Source organism: Rutidosis leptorrhynchoides, chromosome 3, assembly GCF_046630445.1.
Source record: "Rutidosis leptorrhynchoides isolate AG116_Rl617_1_P2 chromosome 3, CSIRO_AGI_Rlap_v1, whole genome shotgun sequence".
Lineage (NCBI taxonomy): Eukaryota > Viridiplantae > Streptophyta > Magnoliopsida > Asterales > Asteraceae > Rutidosis > Rutidosis leptorrhynchoides.
Genome location: NC_092335.1, coordinates 499,200,085 through 499,207,667, shown reverse-complemented (window position 1 = coordinate 499,207,667; position 7,583 = coordinate 499,200,085). Strand labels below are relative to the sequence as shown.

Here is a 7,583-nt window from a genome sequence, read left to right as displayed (position 1 = left end):
CTGGTTCGAAGGACTGGAAAAAGATTCCATCACGTCATGGACGGAGATGGCTACTGAATTTCTAACCAAATATTTCCCTCTTTCTAAACAAAACAAACTAAAGAATGACATCATTAACTTCAAACAAAGTTATGATGATTCTCTTTACACTGCATGGGAGCAATTCAAAACCCTGCTTAAGAAGTGCTCTAATCACCAGCTAGAGCAGTCAGCCCAAATCTGTACCTTCTACAATGGTCTTATGGTAAATCATAGGACGACGATCGATGTAGCAGCTCAAGGAAATCTGATGAACCAAACCGCAGACGAAGCATGGGAATTGCTCGAGAACATGACAATGCATCATCATGACTGGAGCAGTGGTGAAACAACTTCATCATCTGCCCCACTCTCTGCACTTAACAATCAAACGGAAGCCATCAAATCCCTCACGGATAAGATGGAATCTCTCGCTAAAAAATTCGGAGAATTGAAGACGCAGCCGCATCAGGTCAACCAAGCTCAGGCTTGTGTTAATTGTACCAACCCGCAACCCACTGAAGAATATCAAGTTGAGTACGAAAACCCTGATGGTTCTGTCTGTTACGTTCAATACCCAGCTCGTCCACCAAATCCCGGATTCAATCAACAACCTAGGGTTAATCAATTCCAGTGAAGCAATAAGCCTTTTCGCTATCGCTATCCACCTTATTCAGTCCAACAATCTTAATTGACCTACGATCAACCACTTCTACTCACCGGTCCACCAGTCGAGGAAAATTCCCCTACCACCCAAATTACAAAAGCAACTAACCCCACTCTTAGAGCTGATGATCAGTTAACTCAGTTCATTCAAGGACAACAACAGCTAAATCAGAGAAGCAGCCAGACAAGATCAGACGGAGATACTAATGAGAAATCAATTGGCTCTGCTCAAAAGTTTGGAAACACAACTCGAACATTTATCACAACGCCTTGAAACCCGACCGCGGGGAAGGTTATTGATGTGTGCGAGGTGTAGTACGAAATACTATTATAGTTTATTATGAAAAAATATTTAATACGATACAATTTTACACAAGTTATTTATTTATTTATAGAATGGATATACCTAAACCTTGCTACAACACTTATAGGCAGTGTACCTAATCGTAGAGTAGTGTAGTTTTTAGTAAGTCCGGTTCGTTCCACAGGGAGCTGGCTAAGTTTAACGCTATATATATTTTAAACTATATTTGTATATATATATATATATATATATATATATATATATATATATATATATATATATATATATATATATATATATATATATATATATATATATATATATAAAAGTAGTAGTATTATTATTATAAAAGGGGGTTTTTACCGTTTAGTGACCGGTTTGTCAATTTTATGTCTTAAGTCACAATTAAAACCTAATGTAAAATATTAAATATAAATACAACTTAATTTAAAGAATAAAGTAAATGACGATAAATAAAAGTGCGATAATTAAAAGTGCAATAATTAAAATGACGATAAATAAAAGTGCGATGAGATATAAAATAAAGGAATTATGCTTATTTAAACTTCCGTAATCATGAAGTTCGACGTGTTGATTTTAATTTATTACCATGGGTTAATTGTCCTTTGTCCTGGATTATTCGATATGTCCATTTGGTTTTTGTCCATAACAGTCCATCGGTCATAAATATAAAGTGCGAGTGTCCTCATCAAATTACCCTTATACCCGAAGTCAAATATTCCAACTAATTAAAGATTTAAACTGTGACGCAGTTATCACTTCTGTCAACAATTACACTAGTTATCACTGTATGTAATCCACCCCTGTTTTGATTAGATATGAATATTAATTTACCCACTTGATCAGTTTGAATAATCAATTACCCAACATGAATAATTAATTAAATGATTATAATAGATTCCGTATGAATGTCACTAAATAGGACAACCATAATCATTATTAATTATTAAGTTAATTAATTTGAAGATAGGTTCAACAGACTCCAATGAGTTGTCACTCAATTAGACAATACCTCCCATCTATTAATAGTCCATAGTCAAATGCCCACAAGTGTCGGTCTTTTGTTCAAAAATTAATTATGGTACAAAATCCAATAACCTTGTCTTTAATATTTAGTCTAACATCACGATTACTTCGGCTCAAATAAGCATAATAATAACTTAGTTACGAGACATTAATTTAAAAAGGAAGAACATAGCTTATAGTAGTATTTAATCGCGTAGCGTTACACGGACAGAGTTCCGTCTTACAAAACTTTAAAACATTTCTTACATTAACCCAATTATTATTAAACTTAATTTAAACTTTAAATTATAAATATAAATATATATAATTCTTTACAGAGGAAGAAAGAAAAATTGAGGTGTACATAATTCACTGAAAACGTCTTCTTTATAGCACTTGGCCAGGTTCTGACCTCCATGCGATCGCATGGATTTTGTGCCTTCTGGCCATGCGATCGCATGACCCTCTGATCCAGCTCATATGCTTTTATTTTCTAGTTTGCCGACGTTTTATTTAAATATATATACAATATATATAATTTATATTAATTATATATATATATTATATTATATTATATTCTTCTGCATAGTTGACTAGTAATTTTAGCTCCGATGTCTTGCTCGTTTACGCTCGGTTTATGTCTCGGTTCCGGATTTTTGAACTTCTTTTTGTGTGCTTAGATATCTTGTACTTTGCGTTCCGCGACTTGTACTCTGGTAATTTTTAGACGTTTCTCATCAATAATATGAACCACTTGGATTGTATCTTGTACATTTGAGCTTTTTGGTCATTTGCATCTTCAAATCTTCATTTGCGTCTTCAGTCTTCGCACTTATTTATTTAAACGAATATTACTTGGAATTAGAACAATTGCAACTAAAAACTTTACGTATTGGGATGATATTGCGACTAAATATATGTTCATTTGAAGCACTATCAAATATCCCCACACTTGAGCGTTGCTTGTCCTCAAGCAATACATAACTTGAAATTAAATCACACTTCACTCGAATCACTTTTTTATTTTCACACTTTATACATCAGTGATTTTGATACGGCGGTATGAACAATGATAGTAACGATGTGGTTTACAGTCCCACATGACTATGAAAATTTAGATCCTTTAAGGAAATTGGATCTTTATGAAAACTTTTGATCTTTTGAAAATTCATGCTAGCTTTTACCCTAGACAAGTTTTCTGGAATAACCCTTCACCGGTGTTTGCAAAATATTTTTGTGGGTTGTGTGGGTTTCATATTTTCAAATTTTAGCTCAAAACTTACGGTTTTGTGTCACCCACTTGCTAACCTTGTATTAGGAAAGCAACACGTCCAGTATACTTGCTCCGTATATTACCTTTTGGTAAACTACCGTCCGGTTGTAAAGGAAAGCATTGAACAAGCAACTGTTAAGGCAATGTCTAATGACATGCAGATGTTCATGGTCCACAACGTGTCGGATGCAATTACTATCCTTTGTAGGAGAAATAGTAAAGATCACCCTATAATTTTTTGGTCTGGAACAAGGTCCTGTCTTCGACCATGCTATGCAACCACCGTTCTTACGGTTGACACTCGATTTGGTTCAGGTGACCTAATGAATTTCGTTGAATTCTTAGGATTTTACGTTCAATGGTAATGAACGCATTGAAAATGGGTTTTCAGAAAACAAATTGGTTTTAATTTGATCAAAATATTTTCTCGTTCAAGCTCGAGTTTAGATATCATCGAATTCCATGAGTTTATAATTCTCAATCTTTAAGGTCAATCTCAAGGATTGAGTAATTTCGGGCTTAAAAGCTGATTTCTAATCTTTTAGGAGATTATCCTTTTCTGGGGGTCTGATTCATTAATCTTATCAAGCTAATTTGCACCGCGCCCTCCCTATTTTACGAGACAGATCCTCTCATGGCTAGGATAAGTCTGACCACTTGGCGACCCTGTTTGATGCTGAGGTCCGTGGATTTCCTGCTGATTTTAGAGATGACTTTTCTAGATTTTTCGTCAACCTACAGATGGTCTGGACGACAATTTCCTGACCTAAATCAAGAAGCGCGTGTCTTTTCTGAAGACTTTACTTCCTTTTAATGATGGAATTGATTCATCGTGTAGATCCATCTTTCTTTCAAATATATTACAGTAAATCGGGTAAAACTGGTTAGTTTTGTCCAAAGCAAAAGTACCTGCAATAATCTTGTACAAAATATGTGAAATATGTTTTAAAGAACTTGGTAAATTCTTCCCACACTTAGCTTTTATTTATTCTTTTCTTTGCCTTTTTATTCTACTTTATTCCATTTTAAATGAATTCAAGCATTTTAGTTTGTTTCTTCAGTTATGTTTTCTCCGAGGTAACAATAATTTCGGTATTATAACCTAGTTTTATCGTTCATAAATATGTATAAACATGATTTTGAATTCATTTAGTTGAAAATTTTTCAAATTTTCACAAAATTTGGCAATTAAACTAAGTGTAAACCCGAGAGAATTTATAACCCTTCCCCACACTTGAGATCATGCAATGCCCTCATTTGCATGAAATCAGACTATAATTATAAATTCATGAGGGTGATTAGTGTAGAAAAGTGATTAAAAATACCTAGTTTGCAAACATATTATTTTATATCACATTTGATATTTTGCGTCTTGTCGTCAAAATTAGTAGCTTTTGCTGAACTTTAATGCCAGTCTTTGAAAGTGCGCTTTTTCACCTTATTTTGTACATAAGATAAACTACAAACATATATATAATATATTTTTTTATAAAACCTTTATTTATTAAAACAATTTAAATGAATAATTTTTTTAAAATTTTATTTCCTTTTACTTTAGGTAGTTTCGGTATGTTTACCTAGTCCGTCCCTCGAAAAAATTTAAAATTTGTCGTTTTTAAAGTGATTGTTTTAAAAGCAAAGATTTTTGAATTTTTTAATTTTTTTGGTATACTTTAGATCAATAAAATTAAAAATAATGATAACAAAATTTTTCGCCCCGCCCTCGGGTAAAGCAATTTTGGTTCCATGACCTAGTCTTCAACTTACGATGAATTTTAGAAATCATTTTTTTAAACTTAATGAAATAAAGTAAATTTTGTTTTTAAATTGACACAAAACTTAAATTTAAAAAGCGTATTAATTTCATACAAAACCTACAAAACAAAAGTTCAGAATGGGGGAAAGAAAACTAGTTCTTTAGTGTCTGCTAGTGGAAAAGACCAATCGGATTCCATTCTCGGAACTACATGAGAACAGAACAACTAACTCTAGACAGTATTTTTTTTTTAGAACATTTGAATCTCCCCACACTTAGGTAGCTGTGGTGTCGAAATTATGATTAACTTCATTGTCAATTTCTTTTGGACCATAATCAACTTGCATATCTGTGACTTTTGCTTTAAGCCATTGGTCGGATTCCTGTGTAATATCTACAAATTCAACTAGTTTCGCCTTTTCTTTAGGCGATAGATTGGATACTAATCGGTTACATACCTTAAAGTTCCCCTTGGTTCTAGCATTGCGAATCCGTTTGATAAGTTTCTTCATTGAACTGTTAATAACGAGATCATTTAATTTCGTATCAATAATGGGGTTCTTTGTTATCAGGTCATCATTAGGTGTTACTTCATTTTCCCCACACTTAGGCGTTTTATTATTGTTAAGCACTACCATTGGAGTTGGTAAAACAACATGGTTCTTACCAATCATTTTTATTGGTTCAACGGTTTTAGTTGGTGGAGATTTAGACTTTCGAATCACAAAGGTGACCGATTTGTCACCATCACTAAGTGTCATTCTTCCCTCTCTTACATCAAATAGCACCCCGGTGGACGCTAAGAATGGTCGACCTAAAATTAGAGGAATGTTTGAGTCCTCTTCTATGTCAATGACAATAAATTCGACTAGAAAGGTTAAATTACCTACTTGAATGGGTAGGTTGTCAGCAATTCCAACTGGGTGCTTAATGGTTTGATCAAGGAGTCGAACACTCATTTTCGTTGGGCTTAATTCACCTACTCCTAATCTCTTATATAATGAAAGAGGCATAACACTCACACTTGCACCTAAATCTGCTAGTGCATCATACATGACACAATCACTAAGTAGACAAGGAACGATAAATTCACCCGGATCACCCAACCTTGGTGGAAGTTTTGGTGGAACTGTCTTCACCGGGTTTATTTTTACGGTGTTTGTTTCTTGCACTTTCTTATTCTTCTTCTTCTTCTTTCCAGAGGTATCACAAACATTATTATCTATTACTTGCTCATACTCAACTCCTTTTCTTGGAAATGGGATTGGTGGTCTGTATGGTGCAACTACTGGCTTTACATACTCGGGTGGTGGTGGTGGTGTAACTTCTTCATTGTTACTCACATCTAAAACCTTCCCATATTCTAGTGCTGGTTTTTCAGAATTTGTTGACACCATATTAACATTCTCATTCTGAGGATTTACTTCAGTATTACTCGGTAGCTTTCCTTGTTCCCTCTCACTCATTATGCTAGCAAGAGTACCTACGTGTTTTTCTAGATTCAAAATGGAAGCTTGTTGAGTTCTTAATGACTGATCAAACTTCTCATTTGTTTGGGTTTGAGATGTAATAAGTCGTGTTTGAGATTCCATTAGCTTTGCCATCATTTCTTCCAGATTTAGCTTTTTCTCTTCGGTTTGTTGTGGTTGTTTATACAAGCTAGTTCTTGGTTGATTGAAAGTGTTATTTTGAGTTGGTTGGTTATTCGGACCTTGTTGGTTGTACGAGTTATTGTTGGGTCCATTTGGATTGTAAAGAATGTTTTGATTTCGATTAAAGTTTGGCCTTGGCGGTTGATAATTATTTTGATAATTATTTCCCGGCCTTTGGTTCATGTAGGAAACATTCTCACCTTGTTCCATCGTTTGCTCAATGTGACAATCTTTCATTAAGTGTGGTCCACCGCATTGCTCACAACTGATTCGTATTGCGTGAATATCTTTAGTCATCTTTTCCATTCGTCTCTTGAAAGCATCTATTTTTGCGGAAACAGAATCAAAGTCATGGCTAGAATCGGCTCTAGCCACTCTAGATGAATGAAAAATATCTTTTTCTTGGTGCCACTCATGTGAGTGGGATGCTGTGTTATTAATAAGCTTGTGAGCTTCAGTAGCGGTTTTCTTCATAATGGAACCACCAGCTGCTATGTCGATGTCTTTTCGTGTAGCAACATCGACACCTTGGTAGAATATTTGTACTATTTGATAAGTGTCTAAACCGTGTTGAGGACATCCTCTCAACAACTTTCCGAATCTTGTCCACGCCTCATATAATGTTTCATTTGGCTTTTGTGCGAACGTAACAATTTCTCCTTAAAGTCTCACGGCTTTAGATACCGAAAAGAATCTTTTAAGAAAATTTTCAACTAAGACATCCCATGTGTCAATCGCTCCTTCAGGTAACGATTCTAACCAATCTTTGGCTTCTCCCTTTAAAGGCCAGGGAAACAACATGAGATAGATCTGTTCATTCTAAACTTCTCTGATTTTGAATAGAGTACAGATCCTATAAAAGGTTCGAAGATGTTCATTTGGATCTTC

General features: G+C 34.5%; 1 non-coding gene across 1 annotated transcript; it reads left to right on the top strand.

Moving 5' to 3' along the window:
- Positions 1 to 7,257: 7,257 nt before the first annotated feature.
- Positions 7,258 to 7,364, top strand: LOC139903388 (small nucleolar RNA R71). Its single transcript, XR_011778211.1, has one exon. It is a non-coding gene; the product is annotated as a small nucleolar RNA R71 (small nucleolar RNA).
- Positions 7,365 to 7,583: the final 219 nt, after the last annotated feature.